The sequence below is a fragment of the Pteropus medius genome, unplaced genomic scaffold (genome assembly GCF_902729225.1).
Source record: "Pteropus medius unplaced genomic scaffold, Ma_sr-lr_union100, whole genome shotgun sequence".
NCBI lineage: Eukaryota > Metazoa > Chordata > Mammalia > Chiroptera > Pteropodidae > Pteropus > Pteropus medius.
Genome location: NW_024350259.1, coordinates 468135 through 490280, shown reverse-complemented (window position 1 = coordinate 490280; position 22146 = coordinate 468135). Strand labels below are relative to the sequence as shown.

Here is a 22146-nt window from a genome sequence, read left to right as displayed (position 1 = left end):
TTAAAAACTCTGTAACTCTAAATTTCGGGGCTGCTTAATTTGGGGTCTGCATTCCCCTGGCAGACTCAACTGGTTGAATAAAGAGTGTGTTTCCTATAACTCACTGATTTCTGGTGGTCCGTGTATCTATCAGGGGCTGGCGGCTATAACACACCAAGAGTGTGAATACTACACAGGAGCTGCTGGGAAAACATGTTATCCACATGTGAAAGAATGAAGATGGACCCTTATCTTACACCATTTACAAAAATCAACTCAAAATGGACCAAAAGCTAAATGTATGCCTAGAAACCATAAAACTATTAGAAGAAAACAACAAATGCTTTCTTGGATATGACACCAAGATCACAAAAATCAAATGCAAATATACACAAATGGGTTTACATTTAACTTACAAACTTCTGTGTAGCAAAGGAAAAGAAACACAGTGAAAGGTAACCTACGGAATTGGAGAAAATATGTGATCACCATATATTTGGTAAGAGTTTGATATCCAGAACATTTAAAGAAGTTAGACAACTCAACGATAAAAAGACAAACTACTTGATTAAAAACTTGGTGCTATTGACCGAATTATGACTCTCCCCCCGAGTTAATATACTGAAACTGTAATCTCCAACGTGAAAATACATAGAGATGGGTCCTTTGGGAGGTAATTAGGGTTAGAGGAGTTCATAAAGATGTGGCTCTCTGGCTGGCATTAGTGCCCTTATTAAAAGAGAGAGATGCCTCTCTTTCTGTCTCTCCAGAAACATGCACAGGCGAAGAGGCTGTGTGTGCTCACAGTGAGATGAAGACTACCTATAAGCCAAGAAAATTATTTAATCAGGATGACAGCCTGATCTTAGACTCCCAAGCTCCAGAACTGTAAGAATACAAATTTCTGTGGCTTAAGCCACTCAGTCTGTAGTATTTTGTTATGGCAGCCTGAGGTAACACCAAGGCAAAAGGATTTGAATAGACATTTCTCCAATGAAGATATACAAATGGCCAAGAAGCATGTTGAAATGATCAGTACCTCTTATCATCAGGAAAATGCAAAGTGGAGCCTCAGTGAGATATTACCCATTAGGATAGCCAGAAAAAACAAACAAACAATCAAACAAACAACCAGACAATAACAAGCTTTGACTAGAATGTGGAGAAACTGGAACCCTTACACAATGTTGGTGGGAATGTAAAATCATTCAGCTACGGCAGAAAACATTATAAAAATTATAAATAGAACTCCCAATGACCTAGCAAGACAGATTATATATATACATACATATATACATGTATATATGTATGTATATATATACATGTATATATGTATATATGTATGTATATACCTATACATGTATATATGTATACATATATATGTATATGTGTGTGTGTGTGTGCGCGCACGTGTGTATACACATACACAAAATTGTGAATAGACATTTGCATGCTGCAGCATTATTCACAACAGCCAAGTTGTAAAAGCAACCTAAGTGTCCATTGATGGATAATTGAAGAAAGAAAATACATACAATGCAATATTCTTCAGCCTTAACACAGAAGTAAATCCTGTCATATGCTACTACATGGATGAACTTGAGGAAATTATCCTAAGTAAAATAAACCAATCACCAAAAAGACAAATACTGCAAGACTCTACTGATGGAAAGTACTTAAGGAATGAAATTTATGGAAAGAGAATAGAATGGCAGTTGCCAAGGCCTGGAAGAAAGAGAAAATGAACAGCCTTTGTTCAATGGTTAGAGTTTCACTCATGAAAGATGACAAAATTCTAGGGATCTATAACTCAATGTGCATATAGTTTCCAATACTCTACACTTCAAAATTAGAAGAGGATCAACTTACAGCAAATGTTGTTAAACACAGTGATAAATACATAAATATACTGGGTTTTGGGTTTTCACTGAGTCCAAATAAGACGTGTACATGTATGATAAACCCTCCTTTCATGTCAAAACATTTGTGGACAACCCGGTACTGGGTTTCAGAGCTCTTAAACGTTTTGAACCACCCCGAGGAATCAGAAAAACATAGACGGAGAAAGCACAGACCCAGTCCAAGTTGCTCTCTCCAGTTTAGGCAGATGGACTTTCTTCTAAACTCTCCTGAGAGCAGGAGAGGAAGTGAGCTATTCACTTCTCTTTTATGATTGTTTTCATTTTATCTATGAGCTGCTGTCTCCAGTCTGTGACATGTGAGAGACATCAGGGTGACTCAACAGCTGTTTGAAAATGCTTCCCTTAATCAAGATAGAGATTTATTTAGGGGTAAGAAGATTACGTGGTATGATAAAATATATATATGTGTGTATATATATATATATATATATATATACACACATACACATACACACACACACACACACATACACACACATATATATGAATTATGTATCTTTACATATCTTCATAGTTCTTCTAAGACATTTAATCCAATCACAGAACTACTATGAGAATAGTGTTAGAAATCTTTGGTGAATTACAGGTTAACAAAGTTTTCTCTAATTGTCCTCTAATTGTTCATACTTAGCCAAACTAAACTTCCTTTAAAACGAAGCATTTTACACAAATAGAAAAAAACGATATTACTGGAGAACCACAATCGTACAGTCTCATCTCAACATCTGCCATGATGGCTTTGGATATTTTAATTTCTACTTCACAATTCAAAATGAACAAAGGAAATTTTAACCAAGACACAGACAAGTCATCTGCAGATCGTCCTCCTTCTCTTTTGATGATAACGATTCTGAATTGATCTTATTCACTCTTAGGTAATTATATACGTAGTGCTTATTAATGTGTATGTGTATGTCTGTGGCTATATGGATATATCTTATAAATTGTATATATAATCATATATATATAATTATTTTAAACACTGAAAAATGTTATGTGAATAGCTCCATAGTATATAACATACTGCTTTACATTTTTGCATCTAAACAAGCAAACACCATCTCCTTGTAACCTACTGAGATGCAGCTCAGACTTAAATCCTGGTAAGTTTCAGGATGCTACCTCTAAGTCCTCTTGGCTCCTCTCCTTGCTGCCTTGGAGTCCGTTCTTCATCAGAAACCTCAGAGTCATCCACCTGCGATTTGATGGCCCTGCCTGCATCGATACAGGAATGCTGGTTTAGGGATTCTGAGACCTGGAAAGAAACAAAATCATTATCCCGACAGGGAACAGCTTGAAGGAGAAACGAAGCACCACAAAGCCAGAGTGACTCACTCTGATGGGCTGGGAGAGCCTAGAGCAAGTCATCCTGAGCTCTGCATTGTTAGTGTCAGCCCTGCGCTGACACAAAATACCAAAATTTCCCTCCAGATTGCTCTCCACAGGAAGGAAACTGTATGCAGATGAAACTGCCTAAGAGAGAACCAAGCTAATACAGGAGTTTCATGTTTCCTAGACTCATCTGCACTCCTACTTCCTGTGACCTATAGCCTGCAGCACACCATAGTTCCTTTTTACGTTCCTGAAAAAGATTTTCTCCCACTCTGCCATGTCTGTCCATTCTTCTTAGAGAACGGTATGTTAATGTCTTTGAAAGCACCGTTGGCCCAGAGATAATAATAGATTCCATCAATAACATCAGAATACAAGTCAGAACTTCGAGCTAGGTCTTGTGATATACCTGTTTGCAGGGTGTCGACTGAGACTTCTGGGTGGTCTCTGTGAAACAAGGATGAAGATTTTCTCTCCCTCACAATCCTGTCCTGATACCTGAGCAAATACTGAGCACTTTCCTAACTTTCCCCTGACACAGAGTAGGTGTTGTTGCTCTTGTCCTGTTCTCCCCCAGTGCCCCAGACAGGACAGAACACCCTATTCTGTGTACATACCCAGAGAGGATCACCCACCAGTGCAGACTAGGACTCTATGGTCCTCTGCCGACCAGCTCCTTGTCACCAGGCCCCTCACACCATCAGATCCCGCTCAGAGGCTAGCTTTGCCTTCCTCAACTCTCACCTTGGGCTTACACCCTGTCCTCATTGTGTTTCCCATAAGCCTCATGCTGTCAGGACCACAAAGGCGCACTGAGTCTCCCAGCCTTGAGGCCAAGGTGCCTGTTGTGGAGAAGGTGGTGAAAGGGGCTGACAGTGCAGACCACTACCAAGAGCCAGACCTGCCTTTTCCATCTGGTTAGATACCCAGAGAAGGGAGATGTGTGGACCCTACGAGGATCCGTGCATGTGGGAGAAAGTCTACCCATACGTCTCCTGTAGCTAGGCCCATTTCAGGACATGGGGAAAAGGCAGGAGGACGGACATGGCTGTGAGTGGTTGCCGGGAGCCCTGAGGTAAGAGGCTAAAGAAGCCCAAAGGAAACTTGGAGGCCTCTGCTTCTGGTAATGCGGTCAGACTGACCATCATCATGTCCTCGCAAAGACCGGATGTGCATATTTCTCACAGGGACATTGTTGGAATCCAACCTGGGGATGCTGGGAAACTCTGGGTATAAAGCACATAAAGAAGGCTCAGTCTTCATGGGGCAAGGGTCTCTCCGGCTGATATAAATTGGGGTCCCTTGGGCTGGATATACTTTGGGTCTCTTGGGACAAGATTTGATGTCTTTCAGGAGGAAGCCATTGGGATGCTCAGGTTGAGAGAGCTGGGATCTTCCAGGCTGATGAATTGTGAGGACTCTCATTAAGACGCTCTAGGTTCTCAGACATTGAGTGAAGCTAGGGCCTTTGAAGCAGACGGGACTAAGAGTTGCCTGACGAGGACATTTCAGATATCTGACTCTGAATTTGGTCTTCCAATAGGTGCTAGAGGTAGGGTTTCCCAAGATGAGCAGTTGAGTTTGCCACAGGCTGAGGGGAATTGTATTTTTCCTGGTGTTTGCTGGGGTCTAAATATTGCTGGGGTTTGTCGGGACGATGGCATTTGAAGTCCCTCCAGGTTAGAGGATGTGGGTGGGTTCGTTTCCTCAATGTGAGGAGCTTCGATGTCCCACAAGGCTGATGAGATCTGGACCCTGGCACTCTTAGAGTGGAATTTGAAGATTTTCGGCTAAGGGGAATTCACATGGCATATTCCCCCACACCGCCGTTTTCCTGTCAGTCTCCCCTTGATCTGTAAATGTCGCATGCGGACTGGGACAGATGCGGAGTCCAAGCTCTTAGCACTTGCCTCCCTCAGGAGTCGGGAGCGAAGCACCCGCTGGCAGAGCCAGTTCATTTCCAGCAGCCAATCAATGCTGCGATCCCAGGTTCCTACCCACCAATTGCAGGTCTGAGGGTGCAAGGGGGCGGGGCAAGGGGCGGAGTCTGCCTGTCGGTCACCGGCAGTACCAAGGCCTGGGCTGAGGGCGTGGCCGGCGAGCGGGTCTCCACAAGCCCTGCGGTAGGTCCCGCCACAGTCCGCGGGATTGGCTGCTCTGGGTCCCGTGACAGTGCGTCACGAATGCTTCCGCGACCTCGGACAGCCTCGCCGCTGTCGTTTCTTGTTCTCGAGCACGCCTTGTTGATGGAGTCTCCCGGCAGGTATCGGCGCCCCCACCCAAGTGGAGCCTGGAGCCGCGAGCTCGCGGCAGATGTTTTTAGTGTGGACCGGCATCTTGGGTTGATTCTCTGTTCCACCGGACTTCCGTCAGCGTACGGAATTTTGTCCTCGGCCCATTTTTGCCCTTCCTTAATTAAATCTACTTTCAGCAAGAACTTTAGAACTGGCTGGGTTGAATACCACATTCCTTTCTGGGGAAAACTGGGTCATTCAGTAAATTCTGTTGACAATGTGTACACACAATGAAGTCAATAACTGTCGAACATGCAAACACAACGACTGAAGTAATGTGTATTAGAAAAAAACCCTGGGAGAATTTTAAATGTGAAAGAAGAGACATTATGAGTAATAGGGATGTTTCAGTCGGGTGGGTCTAAAAAGGATTCAGAAGTAAAAAGACATAGTTAAAACCAAACACAAATGAAAACCTGACAACGACCCGACAGGTATGTTGCATAAAAATAAGGCATCCCATACAAAAACATGGGGTCCAGAGAGTGGGGTCAACGAAACACCTGCTGGGTTTCAAAAAAGAAAAATGAGAAGAGTGTTTCTTGCCTTTACCTACTTTGGATCACAGAAATATGATTTTCACGTATTGGAAAGCAGCTGACTCACTGTAGATATTTTATAATTACTGTGAAACTGAATGAGGGAAAATCTCATTCGAGTGGAGTTGCGGGCCAGGTCAGGACGCTCTCACATGGTATAACTCAACATCATTTACACACCACAGAAGACTCCTCCACGGGAAAGAAAGACCATTGATAGGCCCCAACATGAAAGACGGAGACTGTGCTTCCAGCAAGAAACTGACTCGCAACAACTCAGCCAAGGAGAAACCTGAACTCACTCTGAACGACGGTGATCGCATTCATTTCTCCTGTGGACTTGCATTCAAAAGGACCCCTCCAAACATCCTCCATTTCCTCTCCAAAATAACATTTCTCTCCTTCATCAGTGGGACTTGCCTATGACTTTTGCTATGGCTTGCTTTGAAATCGCAACTGTTTCCTGTTCCGGAATAAACTCATGTTTTGCTGGTAACATAATTGTTTTATTTTATTTTATTTTTTTTACTGCAAAGAACATTTTATTTTATGTATCGCTAACCATGACTTTTTATCATTAGTTGCTTAAAAGCTGCCTCGTGTCATTATCTGTGGCATGGCCCTTTTATGTCCACAATTCACTTCCCATCTACTTTCTGTAGTTCTTCGCTTTTCTTCAACCTGTTCATTATAAATTTAGCTTGGCATCTGTTTGATCTATTTGATTCTCTTCATTGCATCAATAGTTTTTCTTCCTTTTCCCGCCACAGTGATTGCTTTTATTTGACAGGTTTATTGCTATGTTTATCAGCAGACTATGATCACTCTGCAATCCTCATGGGTGAACATCAGGCTGTGGCCAGGGTATGCGTACGCTGAACAGAAATAGTCCTTTTTAAAACACATGGTTAAACCGCCTGTGTCCCAGCAGGCGGTTTCCTGCTGGGAGCCCCTGGAAATCTCTGGGGTGCTTGAGCAAGCAAGTGCAGTATCTACAGAGTCCTTTGAACTGGTCGTTCCCTCCCTCACCCTGGAGTTTGAGAGATGGTTTCTCTCCTGGTTCGGAGGTTCTGCTCTCTTTGTGTTCAAAGCTCTCCAGACTCTATGTGGGATGTATTTCAAGACTTCCTGCTTTTCTGATTAAAGGTCTTGTTTTGCCTGCAAGTATTCATTTGGCACTTCTGCTGGACTTGACATCAGGCAGTTTTATTGCAACTGTGCTAGACTCTGGACCAATTCTTTTTGGAGCCAGGCTGTTTCCACTGAAACTGAAATGCCCAACAATTGACCCCAGAAAAGGAAACCAATATGCAAATGTAGTAAGTGTTGGTTCAATCAACGTAGGCAACCGTAGTTTGGGCCAAAGAGCAAATTGGTCCTACAAGAAATTGTGAGATTCCCACTCTGCACACTGTAGATGCATTAAACCTTTGGCCACTGACAAAATGCAAGCATCTATGAGCCTATATTTGGAAACGGGGGTGGGGGGTGGAGATATTAACAAGGCTGCAAAAGTGCCTGCCTCACTTTTCCTATTCGTCCCAAGGATAATCCAGGAACTTACTGGCACTGCAGCTGGAAATTTTAGATTGTAAACCTCAGATCGATACCTTTTGGAACTCATAAGCTTTCACATTTCAAGATACTTACAGAATGCACCATGCATTTGGTTCCTGCTTTTTTGGATCTTCAGTTGAAAAAGGAAGTCACACTTCAACATTGTAAAGTCTTAATAGCTTCTACAGAACACCATCAGGCTCTGGTAGAACAATCTCTTCACAGTGCAATCCAAGGAAATGTAAAACTGGAAATCCAAATCAACTGCCTGAAGATTTGGTTTACTAGAAAAGAAACCTTAAAAAATAAGATCCCCGTCAGCCTCTCTGGAAGGGCCCTTACCAGATACCATTGACACACCCCTGTGTGCTAATCTCCAGTGACCAGAACCTTGGATACACTTGTCACTCCTAAAGTAGGTACCAAAACCTGAGAGAAACTTCACATAATCTGATGAACTAAATGTAAAGCTGAAAAAAATAATTAAAGCAAGTGACCGTGGAAGGGGTCCATTTTCCCCACATGACCGGATCAGGACTGTGTGACTCTTTTTCTTATATACTATTACTTCTTATTTCATTTTTCTCTTTTACATAGAAAAAAATGTGCCCTCATTTATGTTTTCTAATCTGCTGTGAAAGGGGGAACTTTTCTCTGTATGAATCTGTCATCGGGAACTTCAAGATAATAATGGTCTTTGTTCCATTTTCTGTAGGTTTGAGCTCCTGGTTTAAATTCATCACATAGATTAGATTATTATGTTCTAATTTCACTCTGAATTCTTCTTTTTAAGCTATGCACCTGTTGCCTGTTGACCGTGGACACCAGCTGTTCTCCTGCTTGCACCTTCCTTTTGATGAGTGAGAAGACACCAAGCAGAGGTCGTTCCTGACTTTGTGGAACAAAAGGCTGCTGGAGTTGGAAGACCAGAGTGTTGCCTGGTAATGGTTTCAGAGGTAGGTATCTATCAAAATGGGCAAGGATAAAGATTATCTGGAACTTTAAGCAAACAATCAGTTCAGTTGGGGGTCTGTTCCATAAGCTACGGATTATGGAAGTCCTCACAGGCTACGGAATCACGAGGACCCTACACGAGAAGACCCTTCAGGAAGAACTCCATGTTATAATAAAGCTCTGTGGTTCTAACTGCCTCTTCCATCACCTTCCTTTCCCTATGTACATCCTCCTCCATCTAGGCACACAGGCCAGAGTGTGCACATGGCTTAACCATGTCTGCATGGTCTGGGTTGCAACCTTTTCTTTTTTCCCAGTAAATATTTTTGATAGCAAAACACCTAGTCAATAATATTTTTCAGTTGTGGGTAATTTACTTACAGGAAGATTGGGCTGCAATGAACAGGCAGTCCACAAGTTTTGTGCAAGTTATTCTGCCCTAAAGATTCCTGCTACTGTACAGCTTATGTAATATAACTCAAGTGTATTGATGGACCAGAATGCAGTAGCAGCAGGAGCTATACTTCCTGGTGATCAGTCAGCCTGATGTCCATCTTACTTGTCATTCTGGCCATTACTGACTAAAGTATCTATGATTACATATGAAGGAACACAGATCATCATTAACTAGAAGGCTCTAATATGCTTACTAAGAGCAGTGGACAAAGGACACAGCATGAAAGGACACAGAGATGAACATGATTTCTGTTCACATCTACCCCTAGACATCAGGCAATTCCGTAAATCCTCTCAGTTGTCTGTGAGTCGTTGACTGCCACTCTCAATAAGGCTTCTTGTCTATCAGAAAGCAGATTTCTCTGGCCTATGTTAGCTGGAACACAAGATATTTCACCGAAGGACTTCTTGAGAGAAACTTTATATCCTCTCTCTGTTGGAAAATACAGTCTGTTGGACTGCATTTTTGTCAGAAGCCTCCTTACTGGCCCCAGCAAAGAGGATGTGATTCAATCTATGCATTGAAGAAGTTCTTTTCTTTCATCATTGGCGCTTTCTCAAATATCTAGTCAAAGTGTGTGGGTAGAGACTGTGGAAACCAGTTCAGAAATATTTCTGTTTAAACTTAGAATCAGGATCCTCTCATATAAAAGCATCATTCTTGGAATTCAGCACTTGAAGATACACAGAAAAATGCATCCTCCAAATCCAGAATTGTGAATCAACAAACAGGAAGTCCACCCAAAGCAACGGTGTTCAGCGGTGTGTATGGGTTTGGAGCCACCAGAAGAATGGCCTCTGCTACTGTTTAATTGCTCTCCAGTTGTGAACAAATCTATTTTCTCTCATACCAGCATTCTGCACAGGTTGAATGTGTTATAAGGTGAGAGTAGTAATCAAAGAAGTTGGTGTTTCAAACATGTCTCTACCACAAGCTGAATTCCTCCTTTGGCCTGATCCCTGAGAAGATATTGTATTGGGTTGCGGAATTTTGCTCTCACTTTCCTGGACTGGTCATCTACAACACAAGGCTAAATTTACAGTCAATTCAGTCATGATTTTCCTGTACTTAAGGAATCATTTTTCTCTGGCTTCTTTGAAGATGTTTTGTTTCTAATTTTGTTTTCAGCAATTTGACTGTGATTCGTTTGGATGTGGGTTTTGTTAGTTTTATGCTTTTTCCATGTTTGTACTTTATTCTGTGCATATGTCTTTTGCCCAACTTAGAACCTATTTAATTCTTATTTCTTTGAAAAATTTTCAGCTTCCAGCTTTGAATATCCCTGGTGGGTTCTTCTATATGGTCTTGGTCAGTTCAAAAATGTTCAGATTTTTTTCTATTTCTTCCGAATCTTTGATAAGACTTTTAATCTCTATGATTTTTTTCAAGAATATTCATGATTATTTGCTGAAGCACTTGGATAACAGCTGCCTTAAACCTTTGTCAACTATTTACATGTGTTTTATGTCTTCGTTTCGCACCTACTGGATTTTATTACCCACATGATGAGAATAAGATTTTCTATGATTCCTTCTAAGCCATTTTTGGGTTTTATTCTGGGCTTTTGATGTGTAACACTCGTGGCCTTGAGTAAAGTCTTTGAAGAATGGTGACAATTTTGTTTGAACATCAAACTCATCTAGACAGGTTTAGGTGCCTATCCCAGGCAACCTCCAGGTCCTGTGATTTCAGGGTCAGTTTCATTTTCAAAGCATTTGCTGCAATATTCAGATCTGTTTTCTGAATATGCCATGCAGTGGTCACTTGAGAAGTGAATGCTAGCCTGTTCAATTCTCAGCGACTTGGTATTTATAGGCAGCTTGAGGCCACTTAGCACATAACCATGTAGATTTACTTTCTGCAGTATCTTCCTTTCTACAACCACACTGTCATTTTGTAGTTTCCAGGTGCTTTCCTATTGAGTCTTCAGGCAGAAAGGTGGAGTTCTAGTTACCCAGCACTGCTGTACACTTATCATAATGGCACCCATATCCAAGTGGGGGGGAACATGCTGATTGTTCACCCCAACTTTGGTCATCACAGTTTTGCCAAACACTGAGGAAATTTCCCTCATTTGGAATTTTATTTTATAGGGTAATTGTGGGCTCCCATTTTCAGCTTACCATCACTTTGAGATTGTTTCAAAGCTGGGATATGAGAGAAAACAAAAAAGAAAAAAAATGAGTGGTATTTTTTGTTTTCCTATAAGCATTCAGAATTGAATTTTCCATTCTTGAGGCAGATGTATCAGGATTTTTTTTGTTCAGCAGGAGTACGTTAACTTTATGTTACACAGGCACAGAAGCCCCATCTGTTGAGGGAAGTTACACATCCTGTTCTCTCCACGTGTTCTTCCTCTGCATGACAACAATGATAAGGTCCTGACTCTTCCTTTTCCAGAACAAACTTTAAGGTTTTTATTTTCTCTCTCTCTCTCTCTCTCTCTCTCTCTCTCTCTCTTTTTGTGCCTGTTAACCATGAGAAATGTTCTGTCTTTCCTAGATGGAAGAACAGGCTTGCCTCTCATTACTTATAAAACCATGTTTATTCCATCTTGAAAATTCTCTCTTGAAACAGAACACTGCATATGAAAGCACCAAAGAGTGATTCTATGTTACCCAGGTAAGATTAGAGTAACTAATATGAACATAAACAATGACTACTGTTTTTGCTATGAGTGATAAAACTTTTTTTCTCTGACCCAGAGACTCATGTCTTCTGCCAACATGTGTGAAATAGTAACCTGAAGGTTCCTACCTTTCAAGCATGGTAAAATCTCAGACTATACAAACTGATGTGGCATACAAGCAGAGGTCATACTAGATGGGCCCCTAATGGAGTTGGATGGTGTCCTTATAAAAAGGGAAAATTTGGACACATAGACATGCACACGGGGAAAATGCCTTATGAACATAAAGGTGGAAATCAGAGGGATGGCAATCAGAGGGATGTGTCTACAAGCCAAGGAATCCCAAAGATTGCCAGCAAACCACTGGAAGCTAGGAGAGGGGCAGAGAACAGATTTTCCCTCATGGTCCTCAACCCTGAGCTTTTGGCCTCCAGAACTGAGAAAGAGCAGATTTGTGTTGTTTAAGCCACCAAGTTCATGTTATAGTGTTAACAGTAACCGAAAAGAAATTAATAAAAGAATATTTTTTTTATATTAAGAAAAAGGATGTGGATCCACGAGATTAGGTTAGGAATAGGAGAATACTTTCTGGGGCCTTGTAGCAAATTTTCTTACCCAAGTGGTGAACAAAAGAGAGTAAGGATCCTGCACTATTCAAACTGAATGTTTCTTCCTAAATGATATATCAATTGTTAATAACTCTTTCCAGGTTGGAGGAAGAAAGGAATTACGATAGCTCCCAACTGATAGGGAATATGGCTTTGGCTAATGAATTGAAGGGTGTCCAGAGCTGAAAATAAGTGGTGTCAGTGTTGAACATATGGAAATACAGAAGTTCATCTCAGCGTAAGAAGGAGACCTGGTACATTGCTGGGGTCTAGAGAATAGATAATGCATCTATGTCAGTGATTAAATTCAAGTCTGTAGTTGCTGGGCCCTAGCATCAACTCCATTTTGCCTGACCAGGAGAAACATTATCTCTCAGTCCCTGCCTCAAAGCAAAGCTGGTAGTACAATGAGACCCTCGATTTATAAAGATTTTTCTACCTGCATAGGTGTAATTCACTTGATGGCTTAGCTAAGTCAGAGCTTGATGGTGTCAACTGTTCTGTCTGGCTAGTCATCATCACCAGCTGTTACACACATGTGAAGGTAGGCATGTTTGTTGGACTCAGTGGGAAGACTTAGGGACCCAACTCAGCTCACGGGGTATTTGTTTTTACAATCCTAGCCCATCTGAGGCTGTTGTCAGTTGTGTAGCTGCTTCATCATGAAAAATTACATCTGACAGTACAAAGACATTCTTCTTTGAGCTATCAATTGTGAAAACAAACATCAGCAGATGACTGACCTATCTGGATAATTTTGAAGATGCCCGGCATAAGTCCCACTGTCTGATGGGGAAGCTGGAGTCTAGCTGCTGATACAGCCTACCAGACCCCAGATTGTCACTGTATATGACAGCGCAGCCATCATCAGAGTTCAGGTACACAAACTGAGAAACTCTACATGGTTCATATGGAAGTTATCACTGAATGTCAGACTCGTGACTCCCGATGAAAATTGCCCCATTTGATCCGCGGTCCTAAAGATCGTATTATACAGGATGCTGCCACTGCTTACCCTGACCCATATGTCTTTTTAAGCCACAGGCGGCTTTTCCTGACTGATTAACAGATTTCAGCAACACGATTGGTGCTGCAAAGCCTTTGGATCTCCCCGCATTTAGCTTTCCAGTCTTTTGCATTCTGATAATGTTGCACCTTATATTTTAAAGCAATGTGAGAAAGCCAAAGCATTTTATGGATGTTCCATATTCTCTAACGTATGCAGACATTTGGTATTGTTGTACATTGAGCATATTTCTAACTTTCCCACCTTAACCTCCCCTCAGTCCATACATTTTAGTAAGGTAATTTGATTAGTAAATGCAACTGTTTCAAATGAGGGTCTATGTCCTTTTGGCTACTTCCTGCGTACAGATAAGAACTAGTTGCATGACATAAAGAGACCTATTCTGAAAAATATATGATCCTATTTGAAACCTTTGGATGAAGGTTGAGTCTACAGCAATGTACCAGGTCTCCTTCTTACGCTCCTCAAGAGAGTCTACACAGTGCATTAATTGAAACACAATAAAGGTATAGGTATGGGGGTGAGAATCATTAATGGAGGGGTGCATGAAGACACAGTAACAATTGCAGAGTATGGGAAGAGATCTATTTTGACCTCTGGGGTATGAATTCAGGAAAAATAATTAACACTCTCTGTCCCTAGGCCTAGCACGACTGACTGACTCAAGCAGCAACCGTAGCTGTCAATCTATCCCACAGACAGTGAAAGTGGAAAGCTTGTGTTGAAGAGTGAAAATCAACAAGTAATAGCTTGAAGACAATGGGAAGCTTGCTGTCTTGAAAAAGAAAGTAGATTTTAATTAGTGTAAGACAAAGTTTAATTATTGCTCATTTAATAAATATCAAAATATATTATCTGGCAGGCACTGTGCCAGATCTCTGCCGATGTCCAAGGTCAACAAGGAAAAGTAGGCAGGAAATATCTCAAAGAGGATACCTCTGTGTGAGATTGGTCAAGCTGTGGTATAAAAAAGCAAGACAGGCCTTTTAATGCTGAGAAAAATTAGGACAAGATTGTGAGGTGGGCGTACACATGTCTGAGAAGAATTTGTTCACATGCATCTCTAGACGCATAGTTGAAGAGAAAGGTATGGAAGGGAAGATAGGGAAGAAACACAGAGGCCAGATCCTCAAGAGAGTTGCTAGCTATGCTGAGGCACTGAGCTCAGAATCTAAAAGTCATTCATTGCCAAAGTAAGGAATTAAGTCTCTCTTTGGCTGGAACAAAAAGCAAGATAAAAACGTGCATTAGAAAATTTAAACAGAGACTCACAAAGAGAGGAAATAAGGGCACAAATAAGCTTGAATACTTTGAAGGCATTAGAAGAAAAAGAGACATCTGAAATATTTGAAAAAAATCTGCGTGTGCTCGCAGTGATATCTATGACAAGAGCATATGATCTTTACTATTTCTGTGAGAGCATCATGGTGATCATGATTATTAAGCTAGTTTGACTATACTAAAATTTTAAGTATGAGATGCCTTTTGAATGAAGATGACTTCCTTCAACTAAAATCCAAGGTCCTATATTTTAAAATCACAGAGAAAAAGGAATGAAATTGAGAAAATTCTAAAGTAAATACTGCATTGCGCCTAGATTTGATATGTATCTATCCCTTCCTATCATCCCAAATTAGGCCTTCATTTCTTTCATCCTGGACTGCATCCAACATCACTTAACTCTAGTTTCTTCATTTTCCTTTATTCCCTTGATTTCTACCCCTTTAAACAGGTAATTAGATATAATTTACTTAAATGCTCCTAATGACCAAATGTTCCAAAATTTAAACAATAGTATATAGTCTACTATGAAAGAAAGCATTGTTTTACTCTTAACTCTTTCAAAATAAGGAAAATTAACCCATAAGGTGAACATACAAGTTTATCGTTCAAAGGAGATGGTTGCATATTTTGCTGATGTTTGCCAACATAGTTTTTAATGTTTGGTATTTTTCATAGTCTGGTAGACCATTGATGCATCGCTTGTAATTATGGTGATGTTCACCTAACAAAGGTGGTTGAAGAGTTGACCTCAAAAGAGTGGCAGCAGACGTATGAGCTATCATTGTCATGGGGATCCATGGGTTGCCTGCTGGTTGCAAGTTGGAAAAAGGACCATCATTGACTGATAAATCAGGATATCTAGTTGGAAACGTAGAAGGCTGCATCCTTCCAAAAGGTCTTCTCTGTAAGGGAAATATGATGTAGTGAGAAGTAGAAGTTGTGCTTATAATAAAATTCACAATATGACCATTTGCTTGAGTGTAGCTGCCAGGTGAGTGCATTTGAAAAGTGGTCAACTGAGTCAAAACACCATTGGTCCATTACAGTTTGTTCTGATGGTCTACATAAAGTTGATGATGGAGGAGAAAATTGGCTTCTGATTGGAATAGATGTAGAAGCATCTGTCTAGCTGGTCGGGCTTGCTTATTGGTAGCATATTTAAATTTGTGAAAGTTGGAACTATGCTTTCTCCTCGTGTGTCAGCAACGAAAGCAGAATGATGATTTACCTACAATAGTCTCTTCCAGAGTGCTCGTTGTTGAATTTTTGAGATATTGAAGCTGCTGGAGAAGCATTTTTGATCCCAACTCTCCTTTTCATTCTGAGGAAAAGTTGGGGACAGCCTCGTTTAAAATTTGGATTTTGATAGAAGTGTAACTAAAACTAGAGGAGGAAGTTATTTGCTGACACAAGATTATAAGAAACTCTACCTGTAAATCTCATGTTTCAAGGTTATTATGCCAAGATAATGTCATCAACACATGGTCATTGTTAACTATTGTCAAAAATCACTAATTCGGAATGAAAACTTAAGTAATGTGGCCCTTAAGTGAAAATGGGTTTTACATTTAAAGTAACACTAAGTGCACTATTTAAAGTGGTGTCAATACCTTTCCTTAAGAGTTCACTGATGAGAGTCAAAGTTGCTAGTAACTTTTTATATTTTTTATAATCTAGAATGCCCAAACAGTTCTCGTTTTTGTGGAAAAAGTTTTAAGCTTACTACTTTCATATATTTTTATGAAACATATAAAAATACATATGCATCTCTCTCTATGTAAATTATAATGTGTGTATATATATACACATTAACCTATTATAAGTGGCAAGTAAATTTTGTACTACCTTGCTTAAAACAGAGACTTTCTCTTCTGCCAGAATATCAGTTAGAATATTAGCACTTTAATAAATCCATAAAGCTTATGCTGTCAAACCAAAGTTTTCATACTTGCAGTTTCAAATACTCTGAAAGGTATTCGAAAGTTTTGAAAAGAAGGCTTTTTAAAACTTCTTTCTTAAAGAGTTCTTCATTAATCACTATACAAGTTCAATTCCCATCCCAGCAAATAGACGGAAATTGATCGCTTTCAACTATCTTTCAGAGATTTCTGGGAAATGTCATAGATCGAAAATCATTATCTCCATCTGGTCCAGAAAGCCAAAATGTGTGATGTGGTCTTCTTATCAAGGACTGTGCAGGAAAAGTCTGGAAACCATTTTCTTTGTTTGTAGATCTCAAGTCCGAGGCCCCAGGCGTTGTGTGATCACACAAAGGGGATCTAATGCAGGTTGCTGCTTCAGTTGATTCATCTTTTATAGAATCGTCTTGAATTTCTGAAGAAACATGTGCTGTGTCAAATAAACCCTTCTTCATCTACTTTTCTCACTGACCTAGTTTTGAACACCGTAGCCCCAAATGCTGTCTTGGCAGACCTACACTGATAAACTACCCAGATCACCACAACGGTGCACCACCTGAGTAGCTGAAACATCACAAAATGACCCGTCTCCTAGCAACTAAACATAACCTACAGCCAGTGTTTCCTTCACACTCTGTAAATGTTCTTCAAGTAACACAAAATTAGGCTGGTTATTTATGTAGTGTAATCTGCCAAATCTTATTGTGGCAGAACATCTTTTTTTCTTTTTTCGCTAGGGCATATGATTATTGGTTATGTGCAATATTAGAAACTAAGAACATCTTTACAATACAAAATAAAATGTCATTATGCAATTTAAAAAGGTGTACAGATATCCTTTTGGGGGAGTCGGGGAGTTGCAGATCTTTTATTCACTCATTCATTCATTCATTCTTCATTTTTTTTTAAATCAAGTTTATTGGTATAGCATTGGTCAATACAATTATATAATTTTCAGATGTACATTATATTTTGACATCTATATATTCCATTGTTGATTACCATCAAGTGTCCAGTTTTCTTTAGCTACCATATATTTGATCCCCTTTACCTATTTCACCCTACCCCTACACCTCTATATTTGACCCCTTTACACTGTCTACCTCTCCCCTCCGCACCTACCTCCTGCACTCTGGTAACCACTAGTCCACTGTACATGCTCTGAGTCTCTCTTTGTCCTTTTCACTTGTTACTTTTCAGTTTATATCCCCACATATAAGTGATATCATGTGATTTTTCAACTTTTTCAGTCTGGCTTATTGCACTTAGCGTGATTATCTCGAGGTCCATCCATGTTATCACAAATGGCAGTATTTCATCTCTTCTTATGGCTGAGTAATATTCCAGTGTTTATACGTGCCACAGCTTCTTTGGCCAATCATCTATCGTGGGACACTTCAGTAGCTTCCATGTTCTAGCCACAGTGAATAATGCTGCACTGGACATCGGTGTGTAAATATCTTTTTTGCATATGGGTTTTCAAGTCCTTGGGGTAAATACCCAGTAGTAGGATTGCTGAATCATATGGTAGATCAATTCTTAGATATTTGAGGAACCTCCATATTGTTTTCCATAGTGGCTATATCAATTTGCAGTCCCACCAGCAGTATATGAGGGTTCCTTTTTGTCTGCATCATCTCCAACATTGGTTAGTACTTGTCCTGTTGATTATAGCTATTCTAACAAGTTTTAGATAGTATCTCATTGTGGTTTTGATTTGTATTTCCCTAGTAGCTAGTGATGTTGAGCATCTTTTCATGTTTGTAGGCCATTTGTATGTACTTAGGGAGAAGTGTCTGTTCAGGTCCTCTGCCCACTTTTTGATTGGATTGTTTGTTTGTTTGTTGTTATTGAGTCGTATGAGGTTTTTGTATATTTTGGATGTTAGGCCCTTAATGGAGGCGTTGCTCGCAAATACATTTTCCCATTGAGATGGTTGTCTCCTTACCTTGTTGACGACATCTTTTCCTGAGCAGAAGCTTTTTAGTTTGTTGTAGTCCCATTCATTATTTTTGTTTTTTCTTCCCTTGCCTTTGAGGTCTAATTCATAAAATCCTCTTTAAGTCAAGGTACTTGAGTTTCATTCCTATGTTTTCTTCCATGCATTTTATTGTTGCAGGTCTTATATTCAGGTCCATAATCCATTTTGAGTAAATTTTGGTGTGTGGTGATTGACAACAGTCTAGTTTGATTCTTTTGCAGGAGGCTTTCCAGTTTTCCCAGCACCATTTATTGAAGAAGCTCTTCTTTCTCCACTGATTTTTTTTTTTTGGTCAAAAATTGTTTCTCTATATAAATGTGAGTTTACTTTGAATTCTTGATTCTGTTCCACTGGCCTATGTATCTATTTTTCTGCCAACACCATGCAGTTTTCATTATTGTTTCTTTGTAGTGTTCTCTGAAGTCGGTCTGAGTCATGACTCTAGCCTTGATCTTTTTTTCTCAGGATGCCTTTGGCAATTATGATGATTTTGTTGTTGTTGTTGTTCTATTTCTTTAAAAAAATGCCGATGTGATGTTGACGGGATTGCATTAAATCTGTATAACGTGTTCGATAATATGGTCATGTTAACTATGTTGATATTTCCAATCCAAGAACACAGAATATCTTTCCATTTCTTTGTATCTTCTTCGATTTCTTTAGATAGGGTCTTGTAGTTTTCATTATATAGGTCCTTCACATGTTTCGTTAAATTTATTCCTAGGCATTTTATTCTTTTTGTTGCAATTGCAAAAGGAATTCTTTTTTCCACTTATTTTTCTGACCCTTCACTATCAGAGTATAGGAATGCTATGGATTTTTGAATATTCATTTTGTATCCAGAGACTTTACGGTATTTGCTTATTGTTTCCAGTAGCATTCTTGTGGAGTCTTTAGGGTTTTCTATATGGAGCATCATGTCATCCACAAATAATGACAGTTTGACTTCTTTGTTTCCTATCTGGATGCCTTTTATATCTTTCCATTGCCTGATTGCACTTGCTAGGACCTCCAATGTTATATTGAATACAGTGGTGACAGTCGAGAACCTTGCCTTTTTTCTGATCTTACAGGCAAGGTTTTAGTTTTTCACCATTAAGTGTAATGTTGTTTGAGGGTTTGTTTTATATGGCCTTTCCTATGTTAAGGCATTTTCCTACTATACTGATTTTGTTAAGGGTTTGAACATAAATGGATGCTATATTCTGTCGAAAGCTTTTTCTGCATCTATTGGTATGATCTATGATTTTTACTTTTTAATTTGTTTATAAATATGATGTATCACATTAATCACTTTGCATATGTTGAACCATCCCTGTGCCTCTGAGATGAAGCGCACTCGATCATGGTGTATAATCATTGTAATATGTTGCTGTATTTGGATCGCAAGTATTTTATTTAGAATTTTGCATCTATGTTCATGAGAGATATTGCTCTGTGGTTTCTTTCCTTGTGTTATCTTTTTAGCAGGTTTTGGTGTCAGGGTAATATTGGCCTCATAAAGTGAGTTGTGATGTATTGCCTCTGTTTCAAGTTTTTGGAAGAGTTTGAGGAGAATAGGTATCACATCTTTGAATCTTTGGTAGAATTCACTGGTGAAGCCATCTGGTCCTGGACTTTTACTTTGTGGTAGGTTTTCAATGATTGTTTCAATTTCCAAACTGCTGATCGGCCCATTGAGATTTTTCAGTTCTTCCTGATGTAGTCTAAGAAGGTTCTATCCTTTAAGCATGAGTCCATTTCTTTTAGGTTATTAAATTTCATGTTATATACTTTTTATAGTATTCTTGCATGATCCTTTTTATTTTTTGACATCAGTAGCCATTTTCCCTCTTTCATCCCTTATTTTGTTTATTTGTGTCTTTTCTCTTTTTTTCTTTAGTTAGTGTAGCCAGGGGTTTGTCCATTTTATTAAGCTTCTCAAAGAACCAGCTCTTTTTTGCATCTATTTTTTCTATTGTTTTGTTTCTTTGTTTTGTTTTCAATTTCATTTATTTCTGCTCTGATTTTTATTACTTCTTTCCTTCTGCTGATTTGCATCTCATTTGTTCTTCTTTTTCCAGTTTTTTTGAGAGACTGTGTTAGGTTATTTATTTGGCTCATTCTCATTTCTGGAGATAGCCCTGTAACGATAAGAACTTTCTTCTTATGACTGCTTTTGGCATGTACGAAAATTCTTGATACATCGTACTAACCTTATCATTTGTTTTTCTGTCTCACTTGATCTCTCTTTTAATTTCTTCTCTGATCCAGTTTTTTTTGTTGTTTTTTTTTTTCTCAGTAGTACGTTGTTTAATCTCAATGTATTTGTGGTTCGTCTTGATTTTTTTTTTTGGCAGATAATCTCTGGTTTCAAAGCATTATGATAAGAATATGGTTGGTATGATTTCATACCTGTTATATTTGTTGAGGCTATTTCTGTGTCCCAATATGTGGTCAATTCTTGAGACTATTCTATGTGCACTAGAGAAGAATAGATAAGCAGCTGTTTTGGAATGGAAGCCTCTGTGCACGTCAATTATGTCTCATCGGCCTAATGGGTCATTTAAGGATGTTATCCCCTTACTGATTTTCTGTTTGGATGATCTGTCCATATCCGACAGTGGGGTATTTATGTGCCCTAGTACCAGAGTGTTTGGGTCTGTTTCTCCTTTTGGTTCTGTTATTAATTGCTTTACATATTTCAGGGCTCCCTGATTGAAAGCATAGATATTAATGTGTTATGTCTTCTTAAGGCATGATTATTTTTATCATTATGAAGTGTCCCTCAGTCTCTTTCTTTGCTTCTTTTATTTTGAAGCCTGTTTCATCTGATATTAGTCCTGCCGCTTCCACTTTTCTCAGAATGCCATCTGTTTGAAGTATAATTTTCTACCTTTTCACTTTGAGTCTATATTTGTGTGTGGAGCTGAGATGTGTCTCCCAGAGGCAGCATATGATTGAGTTCTGTTTTCGATCCATTCTGCAATGCTGTGCCTATTTATTGGTGAGTTCAATCTTTTTACATTTAGGGTGATTATTGCAATATGAGATCTTATAGTCATTATGTCTTTTGCTTTCTAGAAGCTCAGTGTTTTCATTGCTTCTTTGTCCTTGCATTTCTGTTTTCTTCATTTTGTTTGGTTTTGTGGGTTTTGGCATCCATTTTTCTATGTTTCCCTTATCTCCAAATTTTTTGTGTGTGAATTTAGATCTTTGAATTCTCCCCCTTTCAGTCATTGTTATCTCAGTTTCTTTCTATGTATGCTGAACATTCATTACTATTCTTCCTATGGCAAATCCCTTCTTATTGTGTAAGTTTATAATGTCCTGTTCTTATTAAGTGTTGAACGCCTGTTTCTATTTACCTGATAGTTACTTTACACCTAATTATGCATTTTTTGTTGTTATTTCGTTTTAGGTGAGCTGACCTCCTTCAGAATTTCCTGTAGTGCAGGCCTTGTAGGAGAGATTTTCCTCAATTTTTTTTTTATGTCTGAAATTCTCCTTCATATCTAAAGGAGAGCTTATCTGGATACATTATTCTAGGCTGGTAGTTCCTTTTATTTAATAGTTTAAAGATTTGATTCCGTTTTTTTCTGTCTTGTAAGCTTTGAGCTGAGAAGTCTGATGATGATCTAATGGGTTTTCCTTTATATGTTACCATTTTCTTCTCCCTGGTTGC

The 22146-nt window shown here is 39.3% G+C and overlaps 1 pseudogene; it reads right to left on the bottom strand.

Annotated features, from left to right (window-relative positions):
- Nucleotides 1–15187: 15187 nt before the first annotated feature.
- On the bottom strand, nt 15188–16956 carry LOC120583112 (heat shock transcription factor, Y-linked-like; annotated as a pseudogene).
- Nucleotides 16957–22146: the final 5190 nt, after the last annotated feature.